This window comes from Spermophilus citellus, assembly GCF_964194105.1.
Source record: "Spermophilus citellus genome assembly, chromosome: 1".
NCBI lineage: Eukaryota > Metazoa > Chordata > Mammalia > Rodentia > Sciuridae > Spermophilus > Spermophilus citellus.
Window position 1 is genome coordinate 194,649,509 of NC_138182.1, and position 23,146 is coordinate 194,672,654.

General features: G+C 35.7%; 1 pseudogene across 1 annotated transcript; it reads left to right on the plus strand.

Moving 5' to 3' along the window:
• Positions 1–399: 399 nt before the first annotated feature.
• LOC308655217 (heterogeneous nuclear ribonucleoprotein A1-like 3) lies at positions 400–1,522 on the plus strand (annotated as a pseudogene). Its single transcript has 3 exons — positions 400–477; positions 588–703; positions 945–1,522. The product of its transcript is annotated as a heterogeneous nuclear ribonucleoprotein A1-like 3 (transcript).
• The last annotated feature ends 21,624 nt before the right edge of the window (positions 1,523–23,146 follow it).

Sequence of the window (23,146 nt, forward strand, 5' to 3'; positions counted from 1 at the left end):
TATTATAGCAAGTATTTGTATTTTTCATCTGATGATGACTTCTGCCCTTCATCTTCCTTTTATTTGGTATGCACCTTTTGCCCTTTTCCCTCTAGGCTGTTTTCTTGTTAGAACTTATGTTAGAATGGCATCCATTCTTAATAAACCAGTTATCTGTTGAAGAATAGTGTGGAATAGGAGTTAGAGTACTGAAGTGAGCCACTGTGCTTTGTATTTCGTGCAAATACTTTTGTGAACAATGTGATCTTGTGTGTGTGTGTATCTCCCTTCTCAAAGTTCAGGAATTCTTTGGGAGTGAATCCTTATATATTATGAAATCTTTATAAGAAAGTTTTGTAATTATTTTCAAAATCATCAGCCAAAGAACCGTTGGCACATTTTATCTTCTACCTTTCCTCCATGTCTGAGAGCCGCAACACCCACCTGCAGACTGCGGCCCAGGAGCTCCTGGAAGACCTCCGTGCCTTGGAGCAGGATGTATAGGTGCACTTGGTCACCAAGGGGTTTGGTGAGAATGCCAGTGTCTCTCCCCTCCCCAAGTCCCTCACTTTGTATTCAAAGCCATCACCGTGTGCTGTGTGTTAGAGACAGCTGTCTGCGATGGACTAGAGACGGACATGAATGATATGTATCCCACATCTGTGCTACCTAGAACAGCCTTTCTTAGAGCAGTGGCTTGCTGCCCAGTGGACTACCATGACCTGTAGGTCACTGCAAAGATGGAGATTAGATAATCCTCTACCTCATGGTCAGCATTTTTCTAAGATACATTTCTTTGAAAAGCAATTCATTCTCTCTAGTAATTATAAAATCTCCAAAATGCAGGTTTACCTTTGTGACCTTTTGGTGACCTTGCTATTTCAGATGACATTGGACATTTTAGCTCTTTATTTTTTGTGCCTCTTTTATTTTTGAATAAAGAAAGTCAGATGAAAAAAAAAAAGGAAAAGGAAAATTGAAGTTGTTGAAATTATGACTGACTGTTGCAGTCGAAAGAGGGGCTTTGCTTTTGTAACTTTTGATGATCATGACTCTGTGGATCATGTTGTCATTCAGAAATACCATACTGTGAATGACCGCAACGTGAATTGAGGAAAGCCCTGTCAAAGCAAGATATGGGTAGTATTTCATCTAGCCAAAAAGATGAAAGTGGTTCTGGAAACTTTGGTAGTGGTCTTGGAGGTGGTTTTGGTGGAAATGACAATTTTGGTCATGGAGGAAACTTCAGTGGTCATGGTGGCTTTGGTGACAGCTATGATGTTGGTGGATACGGTGGCAGCAGGGATGACTACAATGGAATGGTAATGACAGAAGCAATTTTGAAGGTAGTGAAGGCTACAGTGATTTTGGCAATTACAGCAATTAGTCATCATATTTTGGACCCATGAAGGGTGGAAACTTTGAAGGTGGAAACTCTGGACCTTATGATGGTGGAGGCCAGTACTTTGCCAAACCACAAAACCAAGGTGGCTGTGACAGTTCCAGCAGAAGCAGTAGCTATGGCAATGGCAGAAGGTTTTAATACTGCCAGGGAAGAATCTTCTACTACAGGCTTATCAGCTCAATTTTTTTAAATAACAGAAACTTCTGTCCAAGGTCATTGCCAAAAGGAACATCCTCATAAGGACAACCTTTATCTGAGTCATTGTACTTCATTATCACCGGCATTTGGTTGGTTTTTAGCTGTTTGCAGCTTTGTGATCATTCGATTTTGTGAGTGGATTGTCTAATAAATTGTGTTTTATTTAAAAAAAGAAATTATGAGATTGTTATGGAGTTAACATTGTATATGTGTGTGTGTGCATATGTGTGTGTGTGTATTAAAACATGTTTTATTGTTCACAAGCAAAGAATTTTCCCCTGTTTGCAAATATGTAATGCTTTTGCCTCTACACAACACATATAACTTACCTTTGCAAATCTATGAATATTAAAATTAAAATATCTCCAATATTAATGTTGGAGATAATGTGTTAATCTAGTGAAGAGAAAAAACAATCTTATTGTTTGTTTGTAAATCATTCTCAGGCATTTCTGTTTTAAAAGTTCATAATTTCTCTGATCAGAAATATTTGCTATTTATATTAACCTCAAAATTTATTAAAAGAGTTAGTATCCTATAAAGTTAGCAACATTCATATGGATTGGGTCAAGTAAATAATTTATTTTGATGACCTCTATAGAACTTAAATTTTAATTCCTTTGTAAATATTACATTGGAAATTATTAGCCCATAGTCATTTTGCCCCTAGGGTGATAGGGATTGGATGGGCCTGTGTCTCTACCACAGTTTGCTTGCTAGTGTGGGGAAACTTTAATTGTTCTTTGATTATCCTCATGCTTTTTATGAAGGCTTCCTTTTTGATAGGTAGAAGAGACACATTGACATACTATTTATTAACCCCTGTAGCTAATGTATTTTTTATGATCTTTTGTACTATTTTCCCAAATTGTAGGGAAAATACCCTTTTAATAACAAGCCTAGGATGAATATATGTTTTTATTTCATTATTTCTTATACATCTCTTATGTCTGCAGCTGCTCTACAGAAAAACAATTGCTGTGCCAACAGTACAAGGACCACCATATGTAGCTTATGGTATCCCCCTCGGGGACAAGAGGCTAATAAAAATACATTCCCCAACCAATAGACCCTCCTTTGCTTTACATAGAAACTTATGATAAAAATGGAAAACACATAGTTAATACAAATGACAAGTGGGTTGAGGTGTAAAGCCTGCCTTTTAGTTAAAGATTACAAAGACATAAGAATTGGTGTGCTTTGACCAAGGATCAAGGAAGTTCTTTAAGAAAGCAGTTGAATAGGTCATATGGAAAAAAGAAAATGACCTTGGAAATTAAAAATAGAATAATGTAAAATTAACATAGATATATTTTAGAGGCACTTCAGAGTAGTAGGCTTTCAAATAATAGACTTTCACTACTTTAAGTGTGTTTTACTGGGATTTTAGTTTAGAAGTAAGAAAGCTTACCAATAATTATAAGTATGCTTTAAAGTTAAAGGTTAATGAAATAATTATAGGTATGCTTTAAAGTTAGAATTGAATAATAGGTCAGGAGTCATGTAGTCTAGTTGCGTCGCCTAGCACCTAGTGATTGAGGTGAAAACGTAAAAGCTTAATCATGATTGCTAAGGTTACAGCAAAATATTTTGAACAATGTACTCAATATCTTCAGTAATCAATGTATGTCAGAAAAGATTGTAATTCTTGAAAATTATGTAAATCAAAAAAGTTTTGGGCTTTGAAGCTATCCATTAACTACCTGGGAAAATACCTGTAAAAAAGTATAAAAATAAAGATCCCTCCAGAGGCAGCATGAGATGTCTTCTAGAGGTTCCTCTTCTTTCACCAACGCCACTCCTCCTTCAGGACCACCCTGGACCCTCACTCCCCTCACCGGGGCTGGACCTCGGCAATGGAAAAAAATAGGACAAAAATGGTCACTATTTCAGAAAATAGACTGTGTTTTTGTGATGTTACCCCTGCCCCTCAAAGAAATTCCTGCAAACTGATATCATAACTGAATATTAAAATGGCTTTGCACTCTTATCTCAGGTTACCTGCTTTAGACTGATAAGGAACATGAAAAGACAAGTCAATCTTATGAGCATGAGCCAGTTGCCATGCTAGGTTATTGAGGCTCAAGTTTCACAGTTACAAGAAATTCAATGTGGAATAACATGACAATAAATAAGACATTTGCAAGACCATCAAAATAGCAGTTTCGGCAAATAATTTTTAGATTAAATGTCTATTCCAACGAGAGCAAAGCACTCTCCTTTTTATGATGGAAACGATTCAATGTAATTCCTTTGCCACTAGTGACTGATCCCTCTTGTGAATGGTACTGTATCAGTGGTTCACTATTGATCTCTGCTGTTGGTAGATTAGGCATTCAGCAGCAGCCAGTGCCAAATCAACCTTAGTTAGTAGAAAATCATTTGATAGCTCTACACGTAATTTTTAACCATACCCAAATGAGCAATTTATTCATAAGCCCATTTGTCAAGGCCCAGGGAGCTAAGGGGAAAAGTTTATTGATATCTACAGAATGAATCACCTTATGCACCTTATTATTATGGTATAGCTTTTCTCAGATGTCTATTTGATGAGCATCCACAAGTACAAATATTTTTATGCTTTATGCTCATTTTGGAAAGTTTCTTTCACATATCATTTCTTCAGGTCTCCTTTTCATTATTCATTCAATCATGATCCCTACAAGTCTCTGCTCTCCCAGCCAAACCATTAGGCACTGCTCATGAATACCGTGAAAGAACAACTGTAGTCACCCCTCCTTTTATATCAAATAAATAGACTGAACACTGGGAGGATTTTCCCTCAACACTCTCTTTCAGGGCCATCCATGAAAGAGGTCATATAACATAATGGCCCAATTTTAGGGGATTCCAACATAACATAGGGCCATCAATAAATCTTTCCTGAAATTTTTCTTTCTCAGATCATAGATAATTACCTATTTACTTATAGGTAGGAAATGGGAAGAGGAGACAAGTAGCAAGAGTAACGCATGGATATTCATAGGCTTGAGATCATGGTTTTGTTTCTCCAAGTTCTGTAGTGCATTTAGAAGGAAGAAAGCAAGCAACCCCACTATGTTCCTTCTTCTTATTAACATACTCTATGGTAACAATAATTCAGTTACCCAAAGTTGCAATTTATAAGTAAATATAGGTAATAATTAAAGTCACTCCCTTATTATAGCACAGTGAAGAACTAGTATTCCATTTAGTAATAGGATCATTAATAGCTTTAAATTCAATTGGGAACAGCAGTTTCCTTAACTTCTTTCCCTATGTGGCTACAAGTTAGGGTTGGTCAAAGGACAATTTGTACAAAATTTGGAAGGCAGATGGTAAGCAGCTGCACTGTTTTTTTAAGTTCATCAGATCTGACAACCAAAGTGCTGGACTTCCCAAATTACTTTGTCATTTATTTCAAATGGCTAACAGAATACCATTTGAAAATTAAGGGAAATTTAGAACAATAAAAGTAAAGACTATTTGTATTAGACAATAAGCTTATGAAAGTAATTGGTCTAAGAATTACTACAGAAAGGAAATATGTATCAATGAAAATTTTGTTAAATTTCAAATGAAAAAAACATCCTCATAAAACAATCATGATAAACCTTATTAAATATTGCCACCCATTTTGGATTAGTTTGGCTGCAGATCATTTGTCTGAATGTTCATCAATCTCAAACATACTCCAAATTCTATATTATTAACATTTTTATAACATCAGATTATATCCTAATGGGGCACTTTTTAAAGAGTAGCTTTTGTTTTGTTTATTGAGCTTTTGTTTAAACTTTTAATTATAGATGTATTCACATAATTTATAAACTCCTTAATGTCATTAATATACCTGCCATTTTTTTCTTTATATGACACATGATACTATGTGCCAAACAGAGATTTATGTCAGATTAACTGAATAAATTTATGATATGTTTTAATTGTCTTTAAACATAGGATTGGTGGGGAGATTTCCCACTTTGTAGCATCCTGTTTTGGATTCTAATTATGTTGTTTGCATGATAATAATCTACATTCATTCAGAGAACCACATGAAGGGCCTAGAAGAACAAAAGATTTATGTCTTATAAGAAATGTAGCCTACTAGTGATATATGACATCACCATATTGGCAAGATATCAGGACAAAATTTCTCCAAGAAATTTCCTTCTGTAAGAACCTTTAAATAAATTCTAATGCTATTACATGTTTGACAGTCTAACATGATTGAAACTTCTTTACAATGCAGTTTCTATCCTATGTGAACTTTGTGGTGAGCCATTATTCATTAGTTTAATCATTATTAAAGAACATGTTCTGATATGAAAATAAGTTAGTAGCCAAACGCTGTCCCCACATGTCACGAAAGTCTCTAATTTTTCTGGTTCTACACAATTAAAGCATGCCATAAATTGCTTAGTGAATTGTTACAGCTGGTTCTGTGGAAGTAAGGTCCCAGCACAAGCACCACTTTCAAGGTCAGAAATAAGATGATTACAATGGAAATGTTGGAACATTGAATGTATGTATAAATTGTTTTTTTTAATTAATTAATTTATTTTTTATTGGTTGTTCACAACATTACAAAGCTCTTGACATATCATATTTCATACATTAGATTGAAGTGGGTTATGAACTCCCAATTTTACCCCAAATGCAGATTGCAGAATCACGTCGGTTACACATCCACAATTTTACATAAAGCCCTATTAGTAACTGTTGTATTCTGCTACCTTTCCTATCCCCTACAATCCCCCCTCCCCTTCCCTCCCATCTTCTCTCTCTACCCCATCTACTGTAATTCATTTCTCTCCTTGTTTATTTTCCCATTCCCCTCACAACCTCTTATATGTAATTTTGTATAGCAATGAGGGTCCCCCTTCATTTCCATGCAATTTCCCTTTTCTCTCTCTTTCCCTCCCATCTCATATCTCTGTTTAAAGTTAATCTTCTCTTCCTGCTCTTCCTCCCTACTCTGTTCATAGTTGCTCTCATTATATCAAAGAAGACATTTGGTATTTGTTTTTTAGGGATTGGCTAGCTTCACTAAGCATAATCTGCTCTAGTGCCATCCATTTCCCGGCAAATTCCATGATTTTGTCATTTTTTAGTGCTGCGTAACATTCCATGGTGTATAAATGCCACATTTTTTTATCCATTCATCTATTGAAGGGCATCTGGGTTGATTCCACAGTCTAGCTATTATGAATTGTGCTGCTATGAACATCGATGTGGCAGTATCCCTGTAGCATGCTCTTCTAAGGTCTTCAGGGAATAGTCCGAGAAGGGCAATAGCAGGGTCAAATGGTGGTTCCATTCCCAGCTTTCCCAGGAATCTCCATACTGCTTTCGAAATTGGCTGCACCAATTTTCAGTCCCACCAGCAATGTACAAGTGTACCCTTTCTCCACATCCTCGCCAGCACTTGTTGTTGTTTGACTTCATAGTGGTTGCCAATCTTACTGGAGTGTGATGGTATCCTGGGTGGTTTTGATTTGCATTTCTCTGACTGCTAGAGATGGTGAGCATTTTTTCATGTAATTGTTTTTTTTTTTTTTTAAAGAGAGAGTGAGAGAGGAGAGAGAGTGAGAGAGAGAATTTTTAATATTTATTTTTTAGTTCTCGGCAGACACAACATCTTTGTTGGTATGTGGTGCTGAGGATCGAACCCGGGCCGCACGCATGCGAGGCGAGCGCGCTACCGCTTGAGCCACATCCCCAGCCCTCATGTAATTGTTGATTGATTGTATATCCTCCTCTGAGAAGTGTCTGTTCAGGTCCTTGGCCCATTTGTTGATTGGGTTATTTTTTATCTTATTGTCTAATTTTTTGAGTTCTTTGTATACTCTGGATATTAGGGCTCTATCTGAAGTGTGAGGAGTAAAGATTTGTTCCCAGGATGTAGGCTCCCTATTTACCTCTCTTATTGTTTCTCTTGCTGAGAAAAAACTTTTTAGTTTAAGTAAGTCCCATTTGTTGATTCTAGTTGTTAACTCTTGTGCTATGGGTGTCCTATTAAGGAATTTGGAGCTCGACCCCACAATATGTAGATCTGAGCCAACTTTTTCTTCTATCAGACGCAGAGTCTCTGATTTGATATCAAGCTCCTTGATCCATTTTGAGTTAACTTTTGTGCATGACAAGAGAAAGGAATTCAGTTTCATTTTGTTGCATATGGATTTCCAGTTTTCCCAACACCATTTGTTGAAGATGCTATCCTTCCTCTATTGCATGCTTTTAGCCCCTTTATCAAATATAAGATAGTTGTAACTTTGTGGATTAGTCTCTGTGTCCTCTATTCTATACCATTGGTCCACCTGCCTTTTTTGGTACCAGTACCATGCTGTTTTTGTCACTATTGCTCTGTAACATAGTTTGAAATCTGGTATCGCTATACTGCCTGATTCACACTTCCTGCTTAGAATTGCTTTTGCTATTCTGGGTCTTTTATTTTTCCATATGAATTTCATGATTGCTTTATCTATTACTACAAGAAATGCCATTGGGATTTTGATTGGCATTGCATTAAACCTATAGAGAACTTTTGGTAATATCGCCATTTTGATGATGTTAGTTCTGCCTATCCATGAACAGGGTATATTTTTCCATCTTCTAAGATCTTCTTCTACTTCTCTCTTTAGGGTTCTGTAGTTTTCATTGTATAAATCATTCACCTCTTTTGTTAGGTTGATTCCCAAGTATTTTATTTTTTTTGAGGATATTGTGAATGGAGTGTTTTTCCTCATTTCCATTTCAGAAGTTTTGTCGCTGATATACAGAAATGCCTTTGATTTATGTGTGTTGATTTTATATCCTGCCACTTTGCTGAATTCATTTATTAGTTCTAGTAGTTTCTTTGTAGATCCTTTTGGGTCTTCTAGGTATAGAATCATGTCGTCTGCAAGTAGTGATATTTTAAGTTCTTCTTTTCCTATTTTTATGCCTTTAATTTCTTTTGTCTGTCTAATTACTCTGGCTAGTATTTCAAGGACTAAATTAAATAGAAGTGGTGAGAGAGGGCATCCCTGTCTTGTTCCAGATTTTAGAGGGAATGCCTTCAACTTTTCTCCATTCAGAATGATGCTAGCCTGAGGCTTAGCATAGATAGCTTTTACAATGTCAAGGTAAGTTCCTGTTATCCCTAGTTTTTCTAATGTTTTGAACATAAAGGGATGCTATACTTTGTCAAATGCTTTCTCTGCGTCTATCGAGATGATCATATGGTTCTTATCTTTAAGTCTATTGATGTGGTGAATAACATTTATTGATTTTCGTATATTGAACCATCCTTACATCCCAGGGATGAATCCTACTTGATCATGGTGCACAATTTTTTTGATGTGTTTTTGTATTCGATTCGCCAGAATTTTATTGAGGATTTTTGCATCTAGGTTCATTAGAGATATTGGTCTGTAGTTTTCTTCTTTGAGGTGTCTTTGTCTGGTTTTGGAATCAGGGTGATGTTGGCCTCATAGAAGGAATTTGGAAGAGCTCCCTCTTTTTCTATTTCCTGAAATAACTTGAAAAGTATTGGTATTAATTCTTCTTTAAAGGTTTTGTAAAACTCCGCTGTATACCCATCCGGTCCTGGGCTTTTCTTGGTTGGTAGTCTTTTGATTGCTTCTTCAATTTCATCCATTGATATTGGTCTGTTCAAATTCTGTGTATCCTCCTGACTCAGTCTGGGCAAATCATATGACTTAAGAAATTTATCGATGTCTTCACTATCTTCTATTTTATTGGAATATAGGTTTTCAAAATAATTTCTAATTGTCTTCTGTATTTCTGTAGCATCTGTTGTGATATTGCCTTTTTCATCCTGTATGTTGGTAATTTGAGTTATCTCTCTTCTTCTCTTCGTTAGCATGGCTAAAGGTCTGTCGATCATATTTATTTTTTCGAAGAACCAACTTTTAGTTTTGTTAATTTTTTCAATAGTTTCTTTTGTTTCAATTTCATTGATTTCCGCTCTTATTTTAATTATTTCTTGCCTTCTGCTACATTTGCTGTTGTTTTGCTCTTCCTTTTCTAGGGCTTTGAGATGAAGTGTGAGCTCATTTATTTGTTGTTTTTTTCTTTTTTTGAGGAATGACCACCAGGCGATGAATTTCCCTCTTAAAACTACTTTCATTGTGTCCCATAGATTCCGATATGTTGTGTCTGTATTTTCATTTATCTCTAAGAACTTTTTTATTTCCTCCTTTATGTCTTCTGTAACCCATTGATCATTCAGTAACATATTGTTCATTTTCCATGTGATGTAGGATTTTTCCTTCCTTCTTTTATTATTGATTTCCAGTTTCATTCCATTATGATCAGATAAAATGCATGGTATTATCTCCACCCCTTTATATTTACTGAGGGTTGCCCTATGGCATAATATATGGTCTATTTTTGAGAAGGATCCATGTGCTGCTGAGAAAAAAGTATATCCATTTGATGATGGTTGATATATTCTATATATGTCAGTTAAGTCTAGGTTATTGATTGTGGTATTGAGTTCTATAGTTTCTTTATTCATCTTTTGTTTGGAGGATCTGTCCAATGGTGAGAGAGGTGTGTTGAAGTCACCCATAATTATTGTGTTGTGGTCTATTTGATTCTTGAACTTAAGGAGAATCTGTTTTATGAATGTCAAAGCACCATTATTTGGTGCATAAATATTGATAATTGTTATGTCTTGTTGGTCAATGGTTCCTTTTAACAGTATATAATGTCCTTCCTTATCCCTTTTGATTAACATAGTCTTGAAGTTGATTTTATTCCATATGAGGATGGCCACCCCTGCTTGCTTACGAGGACCGTGTGCGTGGTATATTTTTTCCCATCCTTTCACCTTCAGCCTGTGTATGTCTTTTCCAATCAGATGTGTCTCCTGGAGGCAGCATATTGTTGGATTTGTTTTTTTAATCCATGATACCAGCCTATGTCGCTTTATGGGAGGGTTTAAGCCATTAACATTCAGAGTTACTATTGATATATGGTTTGTACTTCCAGCCATGTTTGATTATTTATCCTTTTTTAAAAAAAATTAGTTTGTTTCTTCATGATTATCTTTCCCCTCGCCCTCTGTCTTTACCGAGGCACTTCCCACTGATGGTTTTGGTTATTGTTTTTCCTTTCTTCCTCGTGTAGTGTTTTGCTCAAAATGCTTTGCAATGCTGGTTTTCTGGCTGCAAATTCTTTTAACTTTTGTTTATCATGAAAGATTTTTATTTCGTTGTCATACCTGAAGCTTAATTTTGCTGGATACAGAATTCTTGGTTGGCATCCATTGTCTTTCAGTGTTTGAAATACATTGTTCCATGACCTTCTTGCTTTCAGCGTCTGTGATGAAAAATTCATTGTTAACCTTATTGCTTTACCCCCTGAATGTAATCTGTCTCCTTTCTCTTGTAGCTTTTAATATTTTCTCTTTGTTCTGTATATTGGATATCTTCATAACAATGTGTCTTGGCGTTGGTCTACTGTGATTTTGTGTGCTCGGTGTCCTGTATGCATCTTCAATTTGTATATCTGTTTCCTTTTTTATTTCTGGAAAGTTTTCTGTAATTATTTCATTCAGCAGGTTTCTCATTCCCTTGGTTTGAATCTCTGTACCTTCTTCTGTCCCGATGACTCGTAAGTTTGGTTTTTTTATGCTATCCCATAACTCTTGGATGTTTTTCTCGTGATTTTTTACCAGCCTTTCTGAGTTGGCTAGACTCTTTTCAAGATGATATATTTTGTCTTCATTATCTGACGTTCTGGCTTCTACTTGCTCCACTCTGTTAGTGATACTCTCAATTGAGTTTTTAATTTGGTTTATCGTTTCCTTCATTTCTAGAATTATTGTTTGACAGTAGAGGATATGAAAGGCAGCAGAATACAACAGACACTAGTATGGCAATATGTAAAACAGTGGATGTGTAACCGATGTGATTCTGCAATCTGTATATGGGGTAAAAATGGGAGTTCATAACCCACTTGAATCAAATGTGTGAAATATGATATGACAAGAGCTTTGTAATGTTTTGAACAACCAACAATAAAAATTAAGAAACAAAACAAAACAAACAACAACAACAACAACAAAAAAGAATGTCACAATTTAAATCAAAATCTTGAAATTAGTTTGAAGATCATTCAATAAATTATTGAATAATTATTCAATAAATCTTATCCATGTGTATTATATGCTTGTAGCCCTAAATTTGGTTCTGAGAGAAATAAGAAATATGCATCCTATATCTCCAGCATATCCTTGTTTCAACAGGCAAATGTCACCTAAAATTTACCAGATTCTAAAAGGAATTTGTTATCTACACAAATAAATTTGCTGTGTCTCCAAACTGTTCCACTGTCAACAAAAACAATGTTCAAATCTCAGTGATTCCTTTCTTCTTCCTGTCCTTGATAGCCTATATTTAGTCAATCATGTTTGGGTATTTCCACTTCCAAATTTTCTATCTTTTTCTTTCTATCCCATCCAAAGTTTTTAAAATGTCACACTTTGGATTTCATTCTTATTTTTTGACTATGTGTCTTCCATTGCCCTCTTGTCCCATCTATAAATGAATATCAAGTGTTTTATTTCATTTTCCTATCCTACTGTTTGCACCTCTGGCAGGTCTGTAATATTCTATCCAGAATCTTGGTGTCTGCTCATATCTCTATATCACGCCAAACTCTCCCTGAGCTCCTCATTATTTCTTATACTCAGGAGCTTTGGCTATTCTACTAATTCTGTTTTCAAATTCAATCTCCACTTCTACACAACTATCTAAGTCCATCTTCTGTAGCACAGTTCTAGCCTCATTTTTCATCTTTTCTGATCTCCTGAGTCTCCATTGTTTTTTTTTTCTTTCTGAGAACCTACATCACTTGGATTATTTATGTCTAGACAGTCATTTAAACAGAGTACTAATATTTATAAATAAATAGTACCCAGATCCTAAACACAAGTAACTTACAATCTGTGTCCTAAGTAAAACACCATTCCTATCATTTACAGATAAATATTTGATTTAGATTTAAAGTACTGTCCACTTTTAGAAAGACAACCTCAATGAATGTGAGTATTCAGAGTGGGATTGCTGTGATTCAGTCTCTATTTGTTCATATGAAATTCAAATATTGATTTCTTGAAATCTAAAATAATCCAACAAACTTATCTTAAAGTTGACTTTTATTTTCTACAAAGTGTTCTTTTAAGTTCCTTTTCTTATTCCTCCAAATCTAGAATAGCAGCCAAATAGCTGAAGAGGGTGAAGCATTTTAGAGGAATCAAAGAAAAACTAGGATTTCTCAACCAAAACCGTGATCAATAAAATGAATGATTAGTGGTTGTCTACGTAGAGCCCATATTCATGATCACTAGTGTTGTGTTTGATAGTTTTCTCAATGTTTAAATATTAAATTCAATGTTAAAATCTGCAAGACTCTATCTGTATACTTAACATTTAGAAGTGCCTCTCAGTGGGTTGACCATTTACAAGCATAATCATAGTAATAACAGCTAATACTTATTGTGCACTCATCATGCTCCATGCATTGTTTAAGTGCTTACTGTTCTTATATCAACTCATGTAATCATTGTAATTGCCCTATGGTTTACTATTACCCCATTTTAAAGGTGAGGATATTGAAGCCAAGAGTTGTTAAGGTTTTGCCTGTGACACACAGCTATTAATGGCAAACTTGGCATTCAAAATCAGACAGTTTAGCAAATGATTCAGTAACTTCCATAACTCCAATAGAACTCAAAATAAACAAACTTTTAAAATTTAGTAACAATTGTCATGAGTTTTTAAATTTTATTCTGTTATTATTTATCATAATCTTTATCTCTTAGTATTAGTTTTGGCTTTGTCTTATTAGGATAAAGTTGAAGGTACACATCTGTCTTTCTACATGGCAAATTGGATTGCCCAATTGCTAAAATATATTATATATTTGTTGAAGGATGAAACTTTATTTAATATTTAAAATTAGGTTGATTAAAGTAGAAGGGAAGAAGTAATTATTTTTAAGGCTTTTATGTTATGGAAAAACACGAGAATTTCTGAGACTGCATTTCACAGTCCATAACTGAAAATTATCAATTAAAGTTATTTCATTTCCATATCACTCTTACAAATCATTTACAAGTCTCTAACTGATCCTTGAAATAGTCTAAGTAACTGAGAACCAATCAACAGTTTCAGTAAATTCCAGTGAGATTCATTTCACTGGTATTCAAAAAAAAAATTCCAGATTATTTCTATAAGCAGGTAAAGGAATGCATGTTAAATTCTTTCATCAAGCAAGTATACAGTTTTGGCTTTGTTCTATCTTCCTGTAAGGAATTGAATGGAATGTAAGCTATTTACTATGACTCACTTGATAGGTTCATTTTCTGGTTTAGACATAACTTTTGCCAAAATTAAGTTGGAAACCGCAATTGGTCTTTTAGTATTCTTTTCTACAAAGTGTTATTTCAAGTTTCTTTTCTCATTTCTCCCAAACTGAGCTGCAGCCCAATAGTCAAATAGAGTGAGGCACTTTAGAGGAATCGAGAAAAACTAGTATTTCTTGGCCTGAATTGTGATCAATGTACTAAGTGGTCAGTAGCTGACTCCACAGCACTCACTGTCCCTCAGAATCCATGAGCACTTGTATAACAATCGTTGAGGCACTGACATTTTGATATGACCTCCAAATAAAAGTAGACAAAATGACCACTGATAAATATAGAGCTATTTAGTCATACTACTGGGTTTTTTTCTTTTTCTTTTTTAGTAAGGATAAAAGCAAAAACTAAAAATTATGAACTAGCTTTATTGTTTTCCATGTGCTTATTCCTATATCTTGCAACTTCCAATCCACCTATCTTTCTCTAGTTTGCTATAACAGAGCTGAGATTCTACAAACCATATTTCTCCTTCATTGACTTTTTCTCTATTTGGCTCTGCAAAAAGGGGTCATTATGGGAGCCCAGAAGGCTCTCTCTGGCAGTGTTATTAAAAGCACCACTTCTTTACCTAGAGACCAGTAGTTTCTTCCAGTAGCAGCTCTTGATTCCAGTTTGCAGGGCTTTTTTTTTTCAACATTAAAGAATAGGGGGCTGGGGTTGTGGCTCAGAGGAAGAGCGCTCGCCTAGCATGCATGAAGCACAGGGTTCAATCCTTAGCACCACATAAAAGTAAAATAAAGGTATTGTGTGCACCTACAACTAAAAAATAAATATTAAAAAAAGAATAGGTTTTATTGTGTCCCTTCAGACTTCAACCCCCTTTCCTCTGAGCTTCTAAACCACAAGAACAAGATGGGAAGTGTTCCTCTTCAGAGACCTGAATCTCAGATTCAGAGGTCCTTCCTAGCTCCCAAGGAACCTCTACTAACTGAGCAGTGCTCCTTCCTTGTGACTATACTCCTTAGTGCCAGTGGACTCACCCTGTGAACTTCTAAGTTGTAGTAACTCCAATTGCATCCCTTTCATCCTTCCAGACTTAATTGTTGTGACTGATTACTATAGTTATTACATTTGTGATAACTCAGTGTCCCCTTTACTTTTTTTTTCTACTTATATAATATCTGGTTCATAAGTTGTTGTTCTAAATATTTTTTTAAAGTAAGAGAAGCTGTTTTCATCTCCTGATGGGATCCTGAGAAATAAACCTCACCAGCAAAATCAAATTTGAAGCCAGTACTCTCAATTTATTGGTAAAGCAGATATAGATATCTGTCTGTATATGTGTTTGTGTTTATACACACATATACATAATACTTATATATACAGAAATAGAAATAGTAATATTATATATATATATATATATATATATTATGTGTATGTATACATATACACAGAGAAGAAACTATACTAACAAGCTTAGTCCTTAATTTCTCAATAAATTAGAAAAACAATGACAATAAGTCATTTGGAAAAAATGTACAGCACAAAATATAAAACACAAAATGAACAGATTAACACTGGAGAAAGTAGGGATCTATTGGGAAACAAGACAACTTTTTAAATAATTATACTTTGTACTCCACAAAAGATGTAGAAAATATCTTAACCATTTTATTAAAATCTATCATGAAAAGAAGAAATAAGAAAATAAAGTATTCTTTTTTGGGGGGTTGGGGTACTGGGGATTGAATTTAGGGGCACTTGACCACTGAGCCACATCACCAGCCCTATTTTGTATTTTATTTAGAAACAGGGTCTCAGTAGCTTAGTGCCTTGCTTTTGCTGACGCTAATATAAAACTGTAGTAAGTATAATTTTTAAAAGTAATTAGAATTTAGAATTTATCTACTTAAATTTTAGAAATTCATAAAATTTCAGAACACAAGTTTAAAAAAATAATGCCATCTTAAAACTTTCCAGATCCTAAAAGAAATAATTTGAAAAGCAAGGAGAATTGCATCTTACATCAGCATTCCTACAAAAGAAGCCTCTTTAGGGAAGGAAGGCAAAATAAACATAGAATTTTCTATTTATCTCAAAAAGTCAATAGACTTTAAAGTAAAATAAAGCCTTTTCAGATGTGTAAGAAAACTCACCAAGTTTTCTAAAAAACAGTCCTATTTTTAAAGCCTCTTAAGGATTACATGGAAAATAGAGTTTAAAAGAAAATGAAATGAAATCCAAGAAAAACACAGAATGAAACTAGAAGTAAAAGCAAAAATCTAGACAGTCAGTTACATAGAGTCTGAGGGATCCATCTCAGAGTTACAAGGAAGTAAAAAAGATACAAGAACATTTAAGAAAATGAACCCCATTACCTACATCTACTGAATAAGAAGTTGAATGAAATTAGCAATTTGATGAACAATTTTCTCAACAATGGAAATACAAAGTATAGTGAAAGCCATACATGAGAGCTGTCTTCCCAATATGGAACAAATTGAAGTGTGACCTGGTTTTGAGCATTTGATGACAGGAGAGAATCTCTTAACCTCAAAAATTGCAGCTTTCTTCATGCTATTGTTAAATCTGACCACATAGCTGCTTCTGAATGATTTGGTTTGTCCATTTTAGAATCACCCTTGACAAGCATAGAGGATATACATATAGATGCAGAATATAAACTTTTTTAAAAAATCTAAAATGTATAAATTGCATCCCTGTTGACAGAAGTGGAACTCATGGTAAAGAGGAAAGATGGGATGTTACATAATTGTTATTCCTTCATACATTGTATATTTAAGAGTTACTTTAAAGTTGAAGAAATAGCACAGAGATAATAATTATTCAGGATACCAATAAGGAATTTGCTATTATTATATAATTGGAGCAGAGACCAATTATATAGTAATATATAAGAAATTTTATTTCTTTTTCTTTTAAACTCTTCTTTTTTTTAAAGAGAGAGAGAGAGAGAGAGAGAGAGAGAAAGAGAGAGAGAATTTTTTTTAATATTTATTTTTTAGTTTTCGGCGGACACAACATCTTTGTTTGTATGTGGTGCTGAGGAAAGAACCCGGGCCACACGCATGCCAGGCGAGCACGCTACCACTTGAGCCACATCCCCAGCCCTTTTAAACTCTTCTTTTCCAGAGGGGGCTAGTCACCAAAGTTCATGCCTCTGCATCCTTCGAGTTATTTGGCAATCAGCTCTCAGCCTAGAACTCCTTTTCCCCCCTCCCATATTCTACCCCTAAGTGTGGCTTCCACAAGCACTTGCCAATCAAAAGTGGTGTGTGTTGCTTCCAGGCCAAGGGATTTGAGATGTGAATGTGGCCTTTCATATTTCCTTCCCCTTCTACTGGCTAGATGCAGAGACCAGCAAAGATGTACAAGATGATAGAGCTGTAAGACTGAAGGGGCCTCCATAAATGGAAGGAAACAGCCTCTCATTTGAAAGAGCTGTCAAAACAAAATATTAACTTCTAATTTGCTAGGCCAGTGAATAAAACATAAAATCTCCAGAAGGGTGGGGGGAGAAAAAACAAACTAGACACAGAAGAGATGAGTTTAGTAGTATCAGGCTGACAGCAACTTCATCCCTCACTGTGTTTTGCCAAGAAAGATCTTCTTTCTCTCATGTTTTGTCCAGTGGCAGCCAGCTAGATAAGTGACGTGTCTTCCAGAGTGTCTTCAGTTCCATGCCCATTCCCACTGAGGGAGGGTTTTATGTTACACTTCAAAAGCAGTGACATCATCAGCCTCGGTTGCTTTGTCTGCTTGTTTGAACAGCATCTCAAGGAACAATAGTCACGTATCCCAGTGTCCATGGCAAGAAAATAGCATTCTACAGATTATACTAATTTGCCCTTGTTCTCATGTTCAGAGGAGAAAATCAGTGTCCTTCAAGATAATAGGTGTCTGAACTTTCTGGCCCAGATTTGCTCTCATTTTCCCTTAACTTTGAGCTTCAGTCAGCTTTTGCATCTCTGTGAACAAAATGCCTAACGAAAACAACTTAGAGGAGGCTAAGTTTATTCAGGACCATAATTTTAGAGGTTTTACTCTATAGATGGCTGACTCCATTGTCTGGGCCCCAGATCATGGGAGAAGGGCCCAGCAGAAGAAAGCTGTTAATTGTGGGATCAGAAAGCAGAGAACAGGAGAGAGAGAGGAAAAGGGCCTACAGGATGATACAGTCTTCCAGGGCAGCCCCCAGTGATCCGCCTCCTCCAGCCATACCCACATGCCTTCAATTACCACCCTGCCGCAGTCTGGCTGGGCACAAAACAACCCAGCCGCCACACAGCCTTGTAGGTTCAAACAGCAACCTTTATTCCCGAACTCTCACCAGCACTCTACACACATTTCCCGGGAACACTCCCCGACACACCACACACCAACCAGAATTCCCTCCTCCAGAAATCCCCCCTCCCGCACTTCCCCAACCAATGGGAACTCTCTGGAAAATCCCCAAGAGAACTCCAAAGTAGCAGGCTAAGGCGAACAGCAGGGGTCTAATATACAATTGAATACACAGCTTAACATAACCATTATCATCTCAATGGCTTGCTGGTGTCACCTCTCAACCACTCCGTTCTGGCAAAAATGCCATGTGTCATTGTCATTCCTTCATTCCGACTCAGCTATGGCTCTCAGCACCACCCAGTCTGTCCTATCAAACTAGGATGGACTGATTAGGTCATAGCTCTCACAATCCAAGCATTTCACCTCTGAATATTCTTGCATGAACACAGGAGTTTGGGGGGAATACCTCATATCCAAACTATACCTCTTGGCTAGGTTTTGATAACTGAAGGGAGTATTAAGGGACATGGGTTTTCCTGTCCTACTTTGCTTTAGTGATATACATGCCCCATATAATGAATTACATTTTTCAGTCCTATTATATATGTTTCTAAAATCATATATATTGTATATAGTCACAAAAATTCATTTATGTTCCTATACCACAATGTACTTTCATAATCTTACTCTATCCCTCAAAATAATTTTTGTGTAAGTAGAAAGAGGTATTTTCATTCCGACTTTACAAGAGAGAATTGAATCTTGAAGAAGAGGCTTTGTTTTTGTCTAAAGTCATGTTTTAATTTATAATAGTAGAAACCAGATAATACTGTTGACACCTATCAGATTTTTTTTCATGAAGTTTATGCTTTATTATTATTGTTAGGAGTAGTAGCACGATTTTCACCTAAAAATAAAATTCTTCATGGCTTCATGATGAGCCATGGCCTCAAACTGAAGACCTGCCAATGAATGATGAGCCTTTCCAGGGAGAATTTATAAAATGAGAAGAAAGAAATGCCTAAGAGATGATCCTCAGTGAGGACAACATTAAGGAGAGGCAGAGCAATCTGCAAATTGAGAAGGAATGGCTGACAACTTAGGAAGCAAACCAGGAGAGTGAGTGCAATGTCACAGAAGCCAAAGGACAGGAACATTTCATTGAAAGTGTTAAACCATCTAAAGGGATTCATTTATGGTAAAAGTAAATTATTCAATCTAGAAAGAAAGAGTTCATTGGTATTTGGGGCAGGAATAATTTCAGTGGCATGTCAGAAGCTGAGGTAAACTAATGAAGAGTGATTTGCAGGGGAAGTGGTCTGAAGGATCATTGTTGATAAGAATTTTGTGAAAAAAAAAGGAGAATGAAGGGGAATTAGCTAGAAGGGAAGATTTGCGCTTATGTTTCATTTTAAAGTAGTAAAAACTTACATTTCAATGTTGATAAGAACAAATGGACAAAAAAGGAAAAAGTTGAAGATACAGGAAAGAAAGGTAACAATCAGTTGGTGGAGGGCTCAGAATGGAGGGGCATCCATAATAGAGGCCGTAGGAGCACAATTTATAGAGAAGTGTGATGTCTTTTCCCAAAACAGGAACAAAAGAAGAAAGGACAGTGTGAAGGAAACTCAGTCTTAAATGTGTGGGTAAGAGAACTCATGTTAGATAACTTTTATTAATTTTGAGAAGAAACAGGGAGGTAAAAAGGGATTGAAGATCTGAACCAAATGGACACCACAGAAAATAGAAATGATAACTTCCTTGGGAGACCTACAGGTACCAGTAAGGATCCAGAATTTCCAGACAGCATGAACTCTGTAAATGGAGACCATGAATTTATAGTCATTAGGTTATATAGTTTTGAGATTTTTTCTCCAGAAGCAATAAGCAAGTAAGTAGTTGATAATGGATCAAAATCATTTTTATGTTTTTATTAGTGCATTATAACTATACATAATAGTGGGGTTTATTGTGGCCCACTGTGTACATAGCATAATTCACTCAATTCATTCCTTGGTATTTCCCTTTTCCTCCCTGCCTCCTTTCTTCCTGTTCGTCTTCTGTTGCTTTTCTGGTCTTCCTTCTATTTACTTACAAGTGAAGAATTAAGAAAAGTAATATTCCTACAAGACTGGTGAAGGCGATCCCCCACTCACTGTCTTGACAGGGTCACAGTGAGAAAAAGTGTTGGCAAAGCCGCTCTCCCACTGTCTTGACAGGGTCACAGTGAGGATGAATGCTGGCAAAGCCACACTGGTTGGTGGGTAACCGAAACCATGAGACCCTTTTTTATGTAATTGGGACTTTGCATTTTCATGCTTATGTTTCTCACAGGAGGCATGAGTATGTTAAATGCCAAACAAATTAAATTTCAAATGGCTAGAACATAACAGGTAGTTCATGCCTTGGAGGCTGTTCTACTACCCCTCAGCATATCTAGGACAAAGTAAAAGGCTATTCTTCTATCTTAGTACATTGTGGACAAACCTAATTATGGACAACAATCATCCTCTGATAGGTCATGAGAACTAGTGCACCTTGACTGAGAAACAAACTCTTTGAGAACTAGTGTACCTTGACTGAGAAACAAAGAAACTCTTTGAGAAAGCAGCTCAACCAGTTTTATGAGAATAAATTTAGGAATTAATTAAAATAGCTTTATAAGACACAGTTTTAGAATAATGTTAGAAATATTATTTTATTTAGATTCTTAAGTTTAGAAATTCTTAAGTCTTTAGTTGTATAGGTTTCTGATATGTTTTAAGGATGATTCATAAACTTTAGGATATTTAAATATAAGATTTAAAGGGACTTTTTTAGATGGGAATTTTAAATTAGAAATAAAGTACAAGTGTACTTTAGGTTAATGATTGGTTAGGAGACTTAGAGTCTGGTTACGTAGTTTGGCATTAGTTAATAAGAAAATAACATATCTTGGGAAAAATAGTAAATCTTGGGAAAATCTGAAGAATGTAAATTAGTGACATATTTTATTAATGATTCTGTACTTTTAATAATTATATAACTGAAGGTCACATCCTGGAAAAATGTAAATTAATGTACCCTCAATCATGGTTAAGGAAATGTCATGTCTTGGCAAAGTTTTAAATTATATAATTAATGACGTATTGTGAATCTATAATGATGAGAAAAATTGTAATAAAAGGGGACCCAGAGAAAGCTGCTTTAGCTCTCTCTCTGGAGATTGCTCAAACAGAACAACTCCTGTCTCATCTTTTCGCCGACGCCACTCATCCTTCAGGACTCCCTGGACCCCGCTGGGGCTGGACCCCGGCACAAGACAGCCCCCAAGAAAAACTAGAAAGAAGGTGCAGCTCAGGGGGATACAGGGGAATTAGCCAAGCATTAACCTCTCCCAGTAAATCCTTTCTCAAAAACAATGGGCCCTGAAGTAAGGGGGCAGATAATGAATGCCAGGCGGTGGACTTTCACTTTCCCCCAGTGCAAATTAGTCCTAAATGGAGGCACAGTGAATAGGAAATCTGGGAAACAATGAATTCCAGAGAAAGAAAAGCAATGGGCAAGATTTGAGTATTCATTACTTGGGATCTGAGCTCCTATTCTCCCAGTAACAATGAGCTTCAACCTTTTTACAACTGCCTTCCTAAGTTAAAGTTTTAACTTACACAACTAACCCCCTGACTGTCCTAACAGTGGATCCACAGTTTCCAATGATTAAACCGCCCTCATTGTACCCTACACAACTAAAACACCTCTGTAACTAATGGCCATTTTTGCAACCAGAAAACGAGTCCCTATGGTGCCTGAGTCCACGAACGAACGAATAAATGGCTTTGCTGAATCTGTTGGGGTCTCTATCCATCATTTTGCTCTTATAACAAGTATTTTTTATTCATTCATGCATTATATTTACACATTAAAATGGGATTAATTGTAGTATATAGCATAATTTGGTTCATTTTATTCCCTAGTTTTTCCTCTTCCCCTCCCCTTTGGTTCCCTACTTCTCTGCTACTGAATTCTCTTCTACTTTTGTAAGATCACACCTTTTTATTTATTTTTTTATTACTTTATACCTTTCTAGCTTCCCCTTCACATATGAGGGAAAACATTCAAATATGGCCTTTCTCAATCTGGATTATTTCACTTAATAAAATCTTAAATGTGCGCACACACACACACACACACACACACACAAACCACTTATTGATATATGCAATTGCTCATGAAATCAAGGTAATTGGAAGGTTTTAAAAAATATCTCTATGCTTCCTGATATTGAAAGCTGAAACAGCTACCTAAGAAGCAAATTTGCTCATGTTAATATGCTTCAAGGTATCAAATTTTTATTTGCATAATTATTATGAACAATTAAAACTAGAAACGAAAACCTGTAATTACCAGACTCATTCTACAATCACATGATACCTACAAAAAGAAAATTAGTCTTTCTTCATAAGTGTCAGATTTTGCCAAGTGCACTATTAAAATTCTGACAAAGCACTGTGCTTTGTAAACAGAAAAATTGCTAAGGCCAGAAACTAATTTCAGTCCTTAGTGCTTTAGATTTTTTACAGATTTATTTTGCATGCTAGATATTTATTTTTAATATGACTTAAAAAAAAAAGCTGTTTTTAAAGTTGGACACATGGGCTGGGGATGTAGCTCAAGCAGTAGTGTGCTCGCCTGGCACGCATGCAGCCCGGGTTTGATCCTCAGCACCACATACAAACAAAGATGTTGTGTCTGCCGAAAACTGAAAAATAAATATTAAAAATTAAAAAAAAATAAAGTTGGACACAGTATTTAACAGCATTATAGCATTTTAAATACTTAAGTTTGCTTACTCCTTCCTTGAACTTCATTCTTCTCTTGGCTTCCAACTCCTAGATTTTCCTCTACCTGGCTGTTGTTTCTCC